Source organism: Bradysia coprophila, assembly GCF_014529535.1.
Source record: "Bradysia coprophila strain Holo2 chromosome X unlocalized genomic scaffold, BU_Bcop_v1 contig_98, whole genome shotgun sequence".
In the NCBI taxonomy this organism is placed as follows: domain Eukaryota; kingdom Metazoa; phylum Arthropoda; class Insecta; order Diptera; family Sciaridae; genus Bradysia; species Bradysia coprophila.
Window position 1 is genome coordinate 802,952 of NW_023503371.1, and position 18,224 is coordinate 821,175.

The following is an 18,224-nucleotide window of genomic DNA, read 5'->3' on the forward strand; positions in this document are numbered from 1 at the left end:
AATAGTACCGACGCTTTACATTCGTTAATACCTTTCAAACAAAAAAAAATGAATGAAATTCGGTCAAAATTTACTCGAGATATTGTCAAAATACACCACGTTCACTGTACTTCCGAGTAGCCAGATAAGAGCTCACTCCAAGAGACCTAGCTCACGCTCCGGAGAACATAATTTCATAAAAAAAAATTTCCCTGATTGGTACGGTCAATACCTATCTAATAAAGCTAAAACAGACGAAATATGTTCAAATGTGGCCGACCTACAAGCAAAAACTGCTTGCCGCCCTGTGCCTGTTCCACACCAAGGGGTCTAACTCACGAGTCGGTCATCCGATTTCCATAAACTTTTTTTTTGTCGATCGGTATTGTAAATACCTTTTATTTGACGTATCACTTACAAGTTTAACGTTTAAATGTCCGGAGATATCTTCGAAAAACCGTAAAGCACTTATTGGGCCACAGCTCGGGAGGGGTCGATCCAAAATCACTCATCTTCGAACTTAGCCTATCTTTTGACATTACCAAACGGGAAAAAAAAGAATTTTCAAAATCAGATGCGTTTTACTCAAGTTATCGTGCAGACAGACGGACAGACGGACAGACGGACATTTTTTTTTCGCGGATTTGGCATCTCTAGACAACCACAATAGGTTTCCCCTTACTCAGGGAGTCCAATTCGACGTGTTACAAACGTATGCGTAAACCCATAAGACCCCAGTACTTCGTACGGGTCTAAAAATCATCAACCGTGGGATGAATTAACAAGGTAAAAGCGAGCTATATAGCATATTGTCATCTCGGATGGAAAATTGGCCATTACAGAGTAAGATTACGAGGTAATTGGCCAAGAGATGGCATTATTTACCACATCCGGCAAGTTGTCTTTTCTGTGTATGATACCTACTTCGGTAGCATACACTTTTGACATAACCTTTTTGTTAGTTATTTTCCTAAGAAGAAGTTGCAAAAATCATTTTCTTTTTACAAATTTTGCAACTACTTCAGGCGGGTGTTTGATGAATTCGTATTTTTTTGAACTGAACACGAATTAACCTGTCACATATGGCTATTCATCTGTTATCGATAACGATGACAAAAATGATGAAAAACTCTGGGTAATAAAGTCATTTACGAAATGAGTTTGTTTATCGACCTCGACCTCACAACTTGTGACACAAGAAAACAAAGGATATTTTCCTACAGCACGAGGACACATCCTTTTAACATAAGTTAGAAACAACGTTTTTCATTTTTCTAACTTATGTTAAACAACGCTTTTCTTAAACGACGTTGAAAATACGTGACGATTTCCCACGTCATTCTGGAAAGTTGTGAAAAGTTTTTTTTTATCGAATTCGATTCCAGCATTCGCCTCCGGCTCGAACTGGAAACCTCTCATTCGCTAAAAAAGCATTTTAGCATGCGTTAGGAATATAACTATTACATGCCTGGGGATAAAAAGATGAAAAGTATAGTTTTTGTGTGAATTTTGTTGATCCGACCAGGGCCTATTTTCGATAATTTAAATTTTCCAAATTATCAAAAAATTCTTGAAATTATCGAAAAATTATCAAAATTCTCCAAAAATAAATTTAAGAATTTCGATAATTTTTGTAGAATTTGTAGAAAATAGGCCCTGGATCCGACGCATAGCCGATGTCAATAAAAACACGAAAACGAGACTTTTCGTTAATATCCCGAACTATGTAATGGATTTTATCTATCTAGAACGATAATCTCGAGCTTATCTCCCTAGGGAGTTTTTACTTATCTCGATATATCTTTTCTCGACAGATAAAATATGATATGCACCTATTGCCAGCCTGTATTTTGACGTGTAGGCATTATTGCCCACGCCTTCGGCTCTGGCAATAAAGTCCTACACGTCAAAATAACAATCTTGGCAACAGGTACATAATATATATTATCACATATCGGATGTCAGAATTATTTAACTAGAAGTTTAATTCGAAAATTACACTTCTGGTCTATGTAGTTGTTGTCTCGTTTTCGCTTATGTGATAAAATAGAGTACACACTTGTCACTATCAGTCTCGGAAAGTCTCGACTTCTTCGTGACAAGTGTGTAATATTTATTACATGCTGAAAGTAGTGCTTGAAACATAAAAAGTACGGTTTTCGACGCATGTAGCATGTATTTTCTTGCCTGCGTTGTGAAAACTATTTTTTAAAATCTGTCGGCATTTCTGCACTTTTGCACGTAGATGTGGACAAATTTATTCGATAAATAAATTTAATTTAAAATTTCCATCATGTGTGACTTGCAAACTGCAAATGGTATAAATGCCTTCATTAAACTGTGATGGCAAATTTTAGTTACCAAAGCAGTCATATTTAACTTCGAATATAGCAAAATCGTATGCATTACATGGAATATGTAAGGCATATATGAGTATCGCACACACACACATATATATACCTATATCGTATATATATGCAAAGCAAATATAGGTTTTGTAATAATACAGTGGCAGAAAAAAAAAACCAAATGTATGCCATGATTTCATGCTTTATTAGAGACGAAATGTTCCATTATGCAGTAAGTGTTCTGTGGCTCTCTAAATGAATCCAGTTGGATGCAGATTTGACTGTTTCATTGGCTCTTTTAATTTAATAAAATATGCATCAAAGCGAATGCTTCTCCCCAGCTGATGCAAATGTATAAAATTATCTGATGCTGTAATTGCTCGAGACCAAAAAGTCTACTTACTACGAAATATTTTTGAAGTGCAATTTATATATGCTCTTAAAACAGTATGTTCTTCGACTAGGAAATTAGCGGGTGAACTAGTGTCGTTAGAATGTAAATTTTAGATAGTAGCTAAAAGAAACGATGATGCTTTCCAAAATTAGTGGGAATGTGGGGCTAAAGAGTCTAAAAACCATTGGACTTAGGTCCTTAAATTTAGTCACTTACGTTGAATACCACATTTCTGACTGAATCGTTCTTAGCGTTTGCACAATTTGGTGACAGATCTAGTTTACTTGAGATGAAGGGGATTACCTAAAAACACGAAAATACCCAAAACAGACCAGATTTCACTTATCCGGATCGGACCCGTTCACCTCTATTACGGAATCAATGGCCTGAAGCGGTGCTGTATGAGAACCGAAAATTACATCGCAAAGTTTGCGAAGCAAACGCTACAACTTTTGCTTGGAATTTGGTTAGTCTGCTTCAGAGGGTTGAGGGTAAGGAATTTTTGGAATAAGGAAATAGATATACAAAGTTCATATTAAAAGAAATGCATGCCTTGACTATATGATTACATTCGACTTGTTTATTATAAAGTATCTCTACTGCAGCCGATGGCACGGATGAAACAGAAATCTAAGAGGAGAACTGCTATAAGACTAGGCTATAAGTACTATTCACGAAGGGAAATAATAATAAAGGAAAGTAACCATCTGCGATGTATTAATGATGACTTGACAATCCAACTATTGACAATTCTTTCGGAACAATAATGTAGACAAAGGTTCAGTTTTACGAGAGCGAGACGGTGATGAAGAGAACTGACATTTTTTCTAAAGCTCGGAAAAATAATAGTATTTTTCTTCCTGAAGTACCAAAACCGTCACATTCACTCACCAAATTTAGTACCGAAAGAGCAACATTCTCCGACACTTTTTTCTCTCAATTTTCATTCCCGCTTATGTCATTTTCGATCCTATCTTTATTCTTTCCCAGATGTGTCATGTACTATAACAAATGAAAATGCTACACATGTGATATTAAATGCGATCTCGCATCAGATTTTGTGATATCGCATGCGATCTCGCATTATATTTTGTTATATCGAATGCCATCTCGCATGTGATATTGTGATATCGCATGAGATTTTGTGATATCGCATACGATCTCGCATGTGGTATAGAGATCGCAGCTGAATATGGCGTGCAAATCTGTTGTTATGTTTTGTTCGGAATGTGACTTTGGTACTCCAGGAAGAAAAATAGTATATATACCACGGATCGAAAAGGTGTGTTTTAGACCACGGTGGTGAAAACGTCCTTGGTCTCCGCTCCGCTTCGCGTCGCTCCATCCCTGGACGTTTTCACCACCTGGGTCTAAAACACACCTTTTCGATCCTTGGTATGTAACATACTATTTCATGCTTCGGGCCAAGAATGAAGGCAATTTTCTGAGTTTTTCGGCCCTTTGCATGAAAACGTACATATGTACCTGTTTGGAACGATTTATTTAAGGCACTTTCTCTTGTAGACCTCACTTCGTTCGGTTTACAATTCGCAAAATCAATCGTCCAAAACAAGTACACAAATAGCTATTATGTATACCTAGGGCTGTAAAGTGGTATCTTGGTTCGAGGTGGCGTAAATGGATGTGTTTGAAGTAGAATGCAAAAAACCTCCGAATTTCAAACCTGCGAAAAAAGATTTAGAAAAAGAAGAAAAAAAGATTTACCTATACAGACGCTCTTTTCCGTTACATTTTGTAAAGGGAATAGTTATTTGTTAACCAAGTGAAGAAAATAGGAAATTTTGCAAAAATTCGTTTTTTTTGTCCACTTTGAAGAAAATAAAATAAAAAGCTTGTTTTCGTATTCAGCCGTTTTAGATAAGAAAATGATCAGTTTCTCACCCAATATGGCTGAACCCCGTCATTTCAGTGGAGAAAACGATTATTTTCTCACCTAAAATGGCGCCTCTCAAAACGACAACCAAACCCCATTTTCGCAACGCTTTATAATGGACAAAATAAGGAGTTTTGCATCGCTAGCATGAAAAATTTATTTTTTTTGTATAAATTCAATAAAAGGCAGTCGTGAAAACTAACTTTCCTTTTACGAAATGTAAAGGAAATGGTTCTGTACAAGGAGAACTTTTTTCGCAGGTGCGCAGGCTGAAATTCGTAGGTTTTTTTCTCAGCGACTTCAAACATCTTCTGGCCAATGATTTAGCGTCTTTTTACATTGGTGATTACGATACGTTGTACCAATGCACTTCAAGCAAAAGTTCTTCGAGAAATTTTTCAGATATTTTTACAGTGTTAAAATTTGTCAGTTTCAGTACTCTATTTAGAGTACCACTCATGCTTGAACTGTGTTGGTTGTCCTCATTTTTAAATATGTCACACTGTAACAAAACACAACCACAGGAACTTTAGTTTCGATTGTCAATGTCACATACATTATGCGCTGGGACAGACAATCGAAATACGCTTGGGATAAACGCAAGAGCATCTGCCATGAAAACTGCTTCATCAATTGAATTCGAACAATTAACCTTTGTTATTGAAACAGTAAATATAAAATTTTCGCGACAAAGAATCTTGGTAATGTCTCAAGTATAAGTCTTTATCTTCGTACTTTTTTTTGTCACCTTATGCATTTTGCTCATATAGGTCAAACGTGGAGAATAAAATTCATGAAACAAAGGAAATGCAGCGGAACAGCAGAACATAGGAACATAAGAGAAAGGAAAATGATATGTTTTTACTATGAATCAGAGGTTTAGGTTCATGTGAAAATGCATAGTTTTGCTACGTGCAACATATAACTTGATTTACAGTCATGACGTGAAGAAAGATTTGCCAATAAAATCCGATTTCACAATATATTTCCAATTATTAAACAAATAGCAGCACCAACGACGAATTTTAAATCGTTCAAACAATTCTGTTGTGGTGTGCCCATTCCGTTATATAGTATAAGGTAAGTGCCAACGTTGAATCGATTCAATCAATTTATTAACATTAATTATTTCTCAATTACAAGAAATATCCATCTCCAGTGTATAACGAGAATATTGTATAAAGCATTGAACGTCTATGTGGAGTGATTACAGCAATCCTATGCCACAATATATAAACTTCGATAAAAGAGAAGTAAAATCCTTGGTGTGACAAAAGTGCTTAGAAAACAAAGCTTTTGAGACTATAAATTGCTCTACATGGAGATTGAGTATGTAGAGTAGACATTTTGTATGTTGTACATGTGAGCCATGATCCTATATCTTTGAAGAACGGACTTGTTTCACACACTCACAGTTTATGTACGCCGAAAGAGAATTGTTAACGTGGCAACTGACCGTAAGTAATTAAGTAAAGGTTTTTAGTCAAAGTGTAATTCTGGTAAAAGTTAAATTGAGATTTATGCTGTTTTAGCGTCCTTTTGTTATTTTTGCAGCTTAGTTCCGTCGGGCGAATGGAATTAGTTTTAATGTGAAAGTGGAGACTTATAATGTTATATATAATAGAAAATGAAGTTTTAGAATAATGTGGATGTTCAAAGCCACATCACAAAGGGTATATAACAATAAAATGGTATGTTGTATGCAAGGGTGTAAGCAAGGACACAAAAAAAAGATTTTTTTTTGTTTACAGCATATGCAATGAAATCACACAAAGAGCAAAATTTAATAACATCGTGTACGAATCGTAAGGATATACAACAAAAAGGCGTTTGAGCTAAGGAGCCGTTCATAAATTGCGTAGCGTAAAAAATATACCATGTCCTGCAGCATGGCAAATCGTAGAACGGTTCTAACACACTTTCGAGCGGCTAGTTTATAAGAAAAATCAATCATTTTATTCGAGAAACGCCATTCCCAAAAAAGAACATTAATTGAGAAACACCATTTGATTCCACATTATACTGGGGATATTTCAAGCCAACATACATTTTGCATCCGTTTTACTTCTCTTAATATTTAAATTTTCCTTCTTTTTTTTAAAAAAAAAGGTAGATAAACAACGTGGATATCACAAAGAACTTGGAAAGACTACTCTAAATTTTGTCAAGATATTTACATTCATTTCAATTCGTTTTATAGAAATTGTACGTTCAACAGCAAATACATCCTCCGTTTACTATTTGTGTTTAGCTGCTCTCTGCTTCTTAAATGATACTTCCGTCGTTCATTGAAATTGGAGAGTTTAGAAAATCGTTGAAGATACATTGAAAACTCGTTTCAGTCTGCATAATACACTTTTCCGCTATAGGTCTTATATACATGTTTATCATAGAGTTCCAATGAATGTTATTATGCCGTCTCGTAAATGTAAATAAATACACAATAAACAATAAACATTGTTTTCCAATTGACAATTTAAGTGATTCTGTAATTCCCTTTGTAAACGGTCCATGAATAGAAAAGAGTTGACGTTAACTGGCTGGCGTGTTTGATGACATCGTTAGTCTGCTATATACATTGTTTAAAAGACAAAGGCAAAGAAAAAATAGATCAAAACGAAGAAAATAAACAAAATTTGTCAAATTTATTATCAATGTCATCGAGAAAATATAAATTTCTTTGGAATATTTTTCCTTTTACATTCAATATTCAAAACAGGCAAACTGGTTGCACATATTTTATAAATAAATGTAAAATCACTGAGGTTACTGGCCTTACACATAGCTACGTACGTATCGAATTTCTTTTGTTCTAAAGGTCATCCTTGAAATAGAACAAAAGAAATTCGATACGTCATAATCATTTACTGCAACAATAAATAGTATGTACTACATTTCTGCTAGGCTGTATACTTTGGGGAGGTCACGCAGATGCAGATACGCGGGTTACACACAACGTTTCATACAAAAAATTCACCACGCCATACAAATTCAATTTTGGTGAATTTGTTTGTATGGAAAAGGTGTGTTCCCGCGTATCTAATAAAATGGAGATCTGCGTGGATCTGGAGGTCCCCCAAAGTATACAGCCTTGCATTTCTGTATGATTCTATTTCATCTCTAGTACATTCTGTCATAAAATTACTATTGCCAGCGCTCTATTTTTTTGTGAACCAACTTTACTGCTTTACTGATTTTCACGTGAAATAACTTCGCTTCCATAAATATACATGAAATGTCATAGCAGTGAAGTCAGTTAAAAAAATAGATCGCAAATTAAAGACGAATGTACACAAATCTATTAAACAGCCTCGATTAACCGCTTCATCGAGGCTATTTTATCTCTATTATGTTTGAGCTTTAGTTTCGAAACATCATTTCCCTATGACATTCACCGACAGAAAACTAAACAGCGGTCACAGGTATGGTACGTCTCCAGGTAATGTTTTTTCGTTACATTATCTGTGACAGGTAATATTTTTAGAATTAGCTGTAACTGGTAATGTAAAAGCTTCATTTCGACAGTAAATTTGCAATTAAAAAAAAAGTTGTACACGTTGGATTCGATCCGGGGACACTCAGGCCATGAGTCCAGTAAGTTGTCACTGAGCCACTCAGTACGTGACGTTACATTGTGTTATTGTTAATCTAAGCTAAAACATTACCCGTACCAGCTAATGTAGATTACCTACGACAGATAATGTGCATTACCTGCGACAGCTAACATTTGGCAGACACATTATCTGTCACAGCCTACTTACAGAAAGCTTTGGGGCACGACACCAGTCACAGATAATTTATTTCTGTAACATTACCTGTGTCAGCTAACTTTTCGCTACTTTACCATCTGCAGGTAATCTGTTTGAAAAGATTATCTGTCACAGGTAACTTGAAAAAATATTTTTTGTCATTGTTTCATTGATATTTTACTAGAGTGAAGTTATATCACTAGAAAATAGAGCGCAAAGAATGAAGTACTAAAAAATATTGTGGCGCTTCTACACATTCGAACCGAGTATATGTAATACGTAATTTGTACGTACCCCAACGATCCGTTGCTAAAGCGTAATGTAACAAGCATACCAGTACTGTGTAAGTAGCCAATAATTAATATGAATAATTTAATTTCATAAGGAAAATTTGGAAAGTCGAGTTCCTCGGTCTCGGATCAAAATCGAAACCGTAGCTGAGGTCAATAATCACATGTAAACTCGACTTTTTAACCATTTATCACTAGTCATCTAAAATTCAGCCTATTTTTTTGTATCTAATGACTTTATTGGCTGAAGAAATTGAAATTTAACCAACACGGTCAATGTTAAAAGTTTTGATAGGGCACCACCAATATTGTTGAAAATTCATCTTGATCTTTAAAAATGTTTAATTGTGCAACAAATCCTTGAAACGACTGTAGGCCGGAAAATTACATTCTGAGAGATTGTAGTTGTTGCCGATGACTTGCAGCTAACGTGTTCTAACATGAGATATACTGCGATGACTATAACTCTTATTTGACTGTAATCTGAATCATTTCGATCTAAACTAAGCACTTTTCTTATCGGCTCTAGTATAAATGTTTGAAATTCTTTTCATATTCAAACCAGCTCCATAGTTTGATTGTGTATCACACAGCCGAATTTTTCCCCTTGAGTCACTAATATCTTTATAATAACTGAACGAGCTAAAGAAATGTAAAGTTTTTTTTAGTGTTTTTCTGGCAAATGTAGCTTACAGATAAGAAGTTACGATAAAAACTTTCATATTATAGTCGTTTATGAATTATTAAAAATTTAAAAGAAATCGTTTAAATTACTTTAACTTGCCTAAAAGTACACAGCGATTTAGATTATATTTCCCTTCATTCAATTCCGTTTGACGATACATTCCACTATTCGGTCGCTGCACACATGTATTTATCATTCACATAGGAAACAGAGCTTTATTGTTTACGCAATTTTACTTCCAATTTTCTTGGCCAATTTCAATGCAATTGTTCCGAAAATTACTGTAACGGTTGATTTGTCTATTGTCCGCTTGTTTGGCCGTGTATCGGTCACAATCTTGCAGAAGCAATGTTTCTAATTCCAAATTGTTGAATTCTCCTAATTTATAATAAAACTATGATGTGGTCACTTATCGGTCACCACCTTTCAAAAGCAATGTTTCACAGGGTAATCAGGGTACCAATCCTCGGACAAGAATGATAGAAAATATCAGACTGATTATCGAGGAGTTACTCCTAAAAACGTGTTTGACAAGGTTTTTGATGGCTCGATAAGTGAGTGAACAAATTGTGTTACACAATCCATAAACTTTCCGTTTTACTGGAAAAATGTGCATTATTTTTCGACGTTTGAACTCATTGCAGAGCCATTCTCCATTTAGAGAATAAGGCTTTACAGTTAAAATAAAATAATGTTTCAATGCCTTTTGATAACTTCAACAGTCAAGGGACCTGACCTAGTATTCTGAATCGATGCAATGCAATTTTCAAAAACTTTTATGTGTCATTGTGGAAATTCACTGCATACTGCTTTGCCCACGTAAAAAATCCACTTTCGTATCTTTGTGTTGTTACCGCTATTCCTGTTTCCCTGATTTCTCTCATTTCGTAAGCTATTTCAATTGGCAAGTGAAACTAAGATGAACAGTTTCGATACGAAAGTTGGATTTTTTTTGAGCTGTTTGTATTGCTCACTAAAAAAATCCAACTTTAGCTTTTTGTCTACAGAAGTATCAATAAGTGCAAAATTATAAACGTACCGAAGTTTCTTCAACGGGCGAGAAAACCGATGAAATCACGAAAAATCACAAATCACTAGGTTTTAAAAGTTTCAGATTTGCCATATCAACGAGAAATAAACGGACGTATTTAATTTACAATCAATCACTAAACTTTTTATTGTTGTTGTTTTTGTTGTTGATGTATCTAATATTTCCCCCTCTGCCCGTATACCAAAAAAAATGCCTTAAACAATTTAATGATAACAATTTGACCCTTTCTGTATCATTTCCCCCATGTAAAAAGTTAAACTTTTCCCAGGAAAAAAACCAGCAAGGCAATTTAAGTTCCATACCTCAGCACCTTGGAACACAACATTTCGCATAACACAAAGTTACACTTACAAGTTTTCTAATATTCGCCTATACTTTGTATTTTTCACCTTCATAACTAATTCTGCGATATTGTTGGTTCCCTGGAGAGCCTAAAAAACTTTGAGAGATATTTTCCCGTTTTGAATACAAAACTAAATAGACTTTTATGGTGATGTCAGAAACGAAATATGAGGTGATGGTGTAGTATACCGGTGGTGCCCGGGGTATGAGAACGACAAAATACTTGTTTTTACGTAAAGCATTGCAAACGTTTGCTGTCAATTTATTTGTTTGAAATTTTCGGTTGTATACCAAACATTAGATGTGTTTATTGATTTTATGTTTTTTAATGTATTTTACTTGCAACGCTAAAATGCCAAGAGACATTTAGATGTGTTAAGTATATATCCTATTCATTCGCATAAAGTGTCAAAACACTTTTTGATGGTTTTCAGCTTAACGCGATTATAATGTTATACGATGGGAAAGATTATAATATGAAGATTGAAGATTTCGAAGAAGATTTTATCTCGTTCCAAACAACGCACAGCACACTCTATGGATAATAGCTGAACCGATTCCAAATTTCACTCGATTTTTCAGATGGTTCGGTTGCGCTCATACAACGTGTGTAGCCAAAACTTGGAAGGTGTGATTTTGGTAAGGTATTATGTATCAATAGGGTATTTGGATTTTGGGAAATTTTGACTAGACAGTATTATAGGAAGGCGTTCTTTTTCCAATGCTGTGGAGTTTGGTAGTAGACTTACTCATAAGAGAATTAAACGTACAAGACTTCTACAAGACTACTCTGACGATCTGACCGCTGTGAAAGTTGTCAAAAATAGGTGCTCGGAGAAATGGTCTTTGTAGAAATCAGTAAGGCAGGGTCACTTCTTGCAGGGAAACTGAGGTAGTCTGAAAAAAAAACATTGAGCTTACCTCCCTGGTCAAGTATCTTGGAGTTATACTGGATAGTAAGCTCAATTGGATAGTGCACGTCACAGGCAAATCTTTGGATCTGCAGGACCTGCGTCGGGGTCTACCATCGAAAGTCATTCCATCAATGGATCTACGAAATGTTGATTACACCAATACCAATGATGTGCCATGCATTTATGTGTGATATTGTGTCTTAGACTGGACGTAGGAGGCCAAGATGGAAGTAGAGGGGTCAAAGAATCGCAGAACTGAGTAACTTATTTTCGACCAAGACATCAATCAATGATTCATCGTGACGCCACCAAATTTCGGTCAAATAAACAAATATGTAGATCACATTGTCTCCGACATTTTTCTCCATTTGGAACATAGAAATTTTGTGAACATTATTTTGCCATAGCTACCGAACCGTTGGCCGAGATCGACGCACGGTTCTGGCGTGCGAAATTTATTTTTTAATCATTATTCATCCATCATCACATCATATAAAATCTAACAGAAGTATGAAAACGTTTTCAAACTGAATTGCAAGACTTCATCATCGTGCTATAGGAAAATACGATAAAATGGAAAATAAGTTAACCGCAAAATGGGAGCTAATAAAGTGAAAATTGTAAAAATTATTAAATTATCGTCTGCTGTTTGTGTTGTGTATACATAAGTAGCATATGTACGTACGTACACACACACACAGTTTTTATATGTATATATCTAAATGAGGATCGGGTCAGACTGTCAAAAATTCAAATTAAAACGTTCTAAACGTAAAAAGATTATAACCAACCATATAAGTTCGTAAATGTTGATCTTGATACTACGGGCAATGTAATAGTGCCACCAGGAAAATAGAATCTTTTTGGCAGAAAAAGTTATATTCCACGTCGCTTTTTTATGCGAAAACCCTTTACAGTTTTCCATTCGACAAACAGCAATGTAGATTCGAGTGAACAAATGTTTAACAAAAATTAGTTCACTAACTTTCAATATCAACAGAGCCATGTATATCTGGCTATAAATTGGCAAAACCGGATAGAGGGGAGATAGAAACAGAATAAATAAATAAACAAACAATGTATCTATCAAGTACAACTTGAAAGCAATATCGTTGGCCATATAACATGCAAATTTTAGCATCACACGCTTTAAAATGGTTACACATTTAAAATACTGAAACACTCTACTGAAGCCACCATCTAAAAAGCTCGCTGCACATTTCTTTTCCCCCTTCTTTTTCGTTTCCTGTATCACACGGAATGCTTACTGCATTTTATAATTAATGAAATGTGTAGTTGGTGACTATTTTACGGAGGGATGAATGTACAAAAATGGTTGAGTAGTTTTATTGCTGCTGGCTGATGAGTTTCTCTCAAAGTCAAAGGAAGACAGTTATATACAATTTAAATGAAGTGTTTAATTTGTTTAATTTTAATTTTATGATTCGTTTGTTGTATTCCGGAGAATTTCAGAACTTTAGATATCTTTTTTTGGTTCTTGTTGTCACATGAAAACATTATTTGAGTTGGTTATAACTTGGTTGGATTTTTAGTTGTTGTTTTTCAAGCAGAAAGTATACGAAAACGAGCACATGTGACGTGATCAATTAGTAAACTTTTACAAGATGGCAGCATAAATTTGAAGACGATGACGTTAAATTATAATTCTGTTATAATTCTTGAAAAACCGGAATCCCACCTACATTGTACAAAGAATAAGAAAGTGTTTTCTCACCGCAAAGAGCGTCTATGTTGATAAAACGAAACGTTACTTCATTCTGCCAATGTTTTGTTGATTTGTTGCTTTTATACTAATACATTCTTCGGGAAAATTTGTTTATCCACTCGGGGGATTATATCACTTGCCTTCTGCTTCTATTTTCCATCCCGTAGATCAACAAATTTTCCCGCAAATGCGTAATGTTCTGCACTGTTAAGTGTTTATGTAAATAAAATGATGATTGAATTTAAATTGACCTCACGAGTAGTTAGAGCGCTCTTAAAGTTAGAACCTACATCGCTCGAACTATTACAGCTCTGGAGCTACAGCCATCGTGGGGCTGCATCTTTCGAGCCGCTGCATTTTGCAAGGAGCGGCATTTTCCGAAAAGTTGCCTCTTCCGTTCAGTTACAACTCTCGAGAAGTTGCGTCTCTCGTGGAATTACAACTAGAGTGTAGTTATAAATCGGAGCTACGTGTCCAGTGGAGTTACGTATCCAGTGAAGTTACTTATCAAGTGGAATTACGTATCTACTGGAGTACCATATCTAGTGGAGTTACATATCTAGTGAAGTTCCAACTCTAGTTGAGCTCTAACTCCAGTTGAGTTCAACTCTAGTTGAGTTTCAGCTCTAGTTGAGTTTCAGCTCTAGTTGAGTTTCAGCTCTAGTTGAGTTTCAGCTCTAGTTGAGTTTCAGCTCTAGTTGAGTTTCAGCTCTAGTTGAGTTTCAGCTCTAGTTGAGTTTCAGCTCTAGTTGAGTCTCTAGTGAGTTTCAGCTCTAGTTGAGTTTCAGCTCTAGTTGAGTTTCAGCTCTAGTTGAGTTTCAGCTCTAGTTGAGTTTCAGCTCTAGTTGAGTTTCAGCTCTATTTGAGTTTCAGCTCTAGTTGAGTTTCAACTCTAGTTGAGTTTCAGCTCTAGTTGAGTTTCAGCTCTAGTTGAGTTTCAGCTCTAGTTGAGTTTCAACTCTAATTGAATTTCAACTCTAGTGTAGTTAATACTCTTGTGGAGTTACTACTCTTGTGGAGTTACAGCTGTAGTAGAGTTACGAGACAGAAACGTTAGGCCAGAAGTCATTTTCCGAAAATTCGTCAGCATATTAACCCAAACCAAAATAATTTTAAATTAGTACATGCATTGTATACCGAACACCCAAAATTCATTGAACCAGTTGTATTAGTTACGTGTGTTTAATATTTATCTATTAAATACATTTATGATAGATGCGATAGACGAAATATATCCTGAATCCATAATAACACAAGACTTAATTTGGTTTGTTTAATATTATACATGGCCCCAGAGTTTTCAAAACTTATTATAAACTAATTTCGTACATTCATATAGCTCTTTGATGGTACCTTCGGGTCATCCTTGCACATGAGGTAAGTATAGTACAGAATTCCCAAAACAAATTATAGGGTTACGGCCAAATAAAATAATGTTTGTGCGGGAGCTTGGCTTTGAACATAATAAATATTGGATGAATCATTTTTTTCTTCTTTTGGAATACGTTAGTGCTATCAGGGAATTGCACACCGATGCTATTAAATATCTAGGTCAAATTAATGTGTGCAGAAACGAATCAATCGGATTAATATTTAGTTTAACGATGAAGTTTCGTTTAAATATAATTGCACTTTGATCTCTGTTTACAAACAAGAATGTGGGCTGTATATGAATAGTTTGAAGTAGTGGTTACGTAAAGAATTTTCGAACATACTTATATTTCGTACAGAGCGTTACATTGAAAGAACTTTTCATATATTGTTCTTGGTCGGTTGGCAGATACTACATATTATCTCGGCAAAAGTTCCGGCATTTCTGAGAATATGAGTAAAAAAAAGTAACTCCTAGGACGTTTGTGAGTTACGAATGTCATTGAAAATGAACGGGAAGTGGCAGCAATTGAGAAGGAACCAACTAGAGATGAATGGATGTGTACATGCCTGATTTCGTTGCTTACAGCCTGAACCCGGCCCAAACTTCGATTTGATTCATATGCACAGAGAAAAATCTTGGATTAGATTTAAATCTTTTTCGGATTACATTATAGGACCAAATTTATTTTTGGATTGAAATCTAATTTTTCGAAAGATTACTTGCATTTAATCTTTCGAAAATAATCTGTCGACGGATTAGATCGAAATCTTACAAAAGATTTCCATTTTGTTTATTTTGAAATTAAATTTTTTTTTCCCAACATTTATTTGAAAATTGAGTCAGATTTATTTGTTTTATTTATTCTGAAATTGGAAACTTTATTTGTTTAGTTGAAATTAAATGTTTTTTTTTCTTTTATCAGGATTTGAACTCGTTCACCTCGGTACCTCCGTATCTCCGGTCCTATACTTTTACCACTGAGCTATTGGGTTCTTAATCTTAGCCAGATTTATTTTCGAACCGTTGTTGCGGAGATTTTACTCTTTCAAAGATTAAAAAATAATCTCTCAGCTGAGGTAACCATCATAGTAAACAAGTTCAAAACCTAATCGAAGGCAACATTTTTTTTTTTCATTTTTCTAATTATTCAATAAACTATTATCATACTTCATAAATCTGTATGAGCAACGATAAGGAAGTTGAGCCTGTCGAGTCTGTCAAAACTATTGAAAAGTACCATAAGCGTCTGGAAAATATTATAATAAAACGATACTTTGCACCCATATTTAATTGTATCATTGATTAAGAAGTATAACAGACCAGTTTGCATGGAAGAATTATTAACTTTTTTAACGATTTCTGTACTTGGAAATCAATACCCTTTAAGAAAGGAAAAAAAAATCTCAAGCATATGCGTGTGCTGTGGTTTTTACTTTTGAATCGCTAACAGATTACTTAGAATTACACATGGCAGTAGCTTCTAATCATAAACTCTAGATACCAGAACAACGAACTTTGCACAAAAACAAAACATTTTCGTGGCAAAATCTTTACTTCTCTTTGATACTATCAATTTTAGTCATTTTAAAATACTCGTAATCTTTCTGTAGATTAAACATTTAATATGACTTTTTTCTCTGTGTGATTATTTCAATTGCCCGCCAAAAAAATTCTCAAATCCCAAAGCCCGAGCCCGAAACCGTTTCTCACAAACTTATAATACAAATCTTTTCTTTTGCTTGTACAAAATGCATTCCGAGTGGAAACTATCTCATTTTTTTTAAACTTACACCCAAAATTTTAAAACAATGTGAATTCAACAGAACAGACAACACAGTCTTCTGGGGAGCCAACTTTTTCGAAAGTGGAATGGAAAAATTAACCAAAATCTGGTTAAAACATCCATCCAGTTACATTCACACGAATTTGGTTAATTCGATATTATATCCAATCAAATCAGAATTTTTTAATGAAGGGGTTTTGGCTGATCGTATAATTTGGGGAGATATTCATCAATCTCTAAATACATATAATAACCTATATGTAAACATGGATGTATGGTATTTATGGAATTTTAGAATTTCTTTAATGAATTTGTTCCTTTGCATGTAAAATTTCTTGTGTATCTGCCTTGGATGGACATTCACACAATCAAAATTACCCAAAACCAATTGTTCGAGACAAATACATATTCTTCCTACATGCTGCGTCGAAAACCTTAATTTTAAGGTTTCAAGCACTTGTTACGGTGTCTTCAGCACTTTACAGTTATTTCCTAGGAAGAGACTAAGAAGATTTTTTTTAGCGAATGAGAGGTTTGCAACAATAGGTGAAGGAGAGTTCTGAAATTGGATTGTTATGGCCTTTTACTCATGTTATAAGTTAGGGATAATGCTTTTTCTAACATGTATGTGTAGGAAAGGAATGAAGAAATCGCGATATACTTCATTAAATCGAAAAAAAAATTGTTACACTGGATGGAAATGAGAAGTGAAATTCCGGTTTCCGAGAGATCAGTAGCATTCACACAAAAACTGAATTTTCATCTTTTTGTTTCTGCTTGAGGAGCTTTCGGAATAAGATTTTGTAAAAGGAAAATGATATTCTGTAAATCAATGCATTTTCTTACAGTGCGGCAAGACTACAAGTCAATATAATTTTAAATTTCAGTTTATTATTTCAACGCCTTCATTCGACACGGTTCGAGCGTCAGACTCTTAAACACATAAGAATCATGTACGTTTTATGTGAACTTGCACATTAAAATGTAGTACAGGTGGGTCCCGGTGTTCAAAATAATGATAACACCAGAGATTTGATAACAGATGGCGTTGCGAGTCGGAAAAAAACGCCATCTGTTATCAACTCTCTGGGTAACTCATAAAGGTTAGTATCCCTCAAACGTCGGGACAAGTCTATGTGATATCATAGTATAACGAAAACATGTTCATGCAGACCCAGCCAGTAATAGCAATGTACCACTTATTAAATTACCAGACTAGCTCGTTTGTACATTTGCATTCGCTTAGCGTCCTCTTCAATTAGATGATGAAAGTCTCATATTCCACTATTTAAACTAAACTAATTATTTCTATATCAATTCTATTTGACTGAAATCAATGAATTTTTCCAATTAAAAATAATGGCGTATTTCCTAGGTATTGATGCTTATGTAGAACTAGAAATGAGAGGAAAAAAAAATCAATGTTCAACAAACGAAACTCGCACAAATAACAATATTTCATAGCTGAAAAAAAACTTTTCTTTCACTAAATCATTTGCCGCAATCGTGGTAGAAGGAAAAAAAAATGAAAAATGATGAGGACGATATATTTTTAATAACAAAAAACTTCCATTTACCAGAAAATTTTCAATAAAAATCTGCAATGTTGACTGACAACTCATTGAGAATAATATTTTTCCTACTTTTCAGCGTTTTCTATTTTTTCTTTTAACCGCAACATTACGTGAATTGAG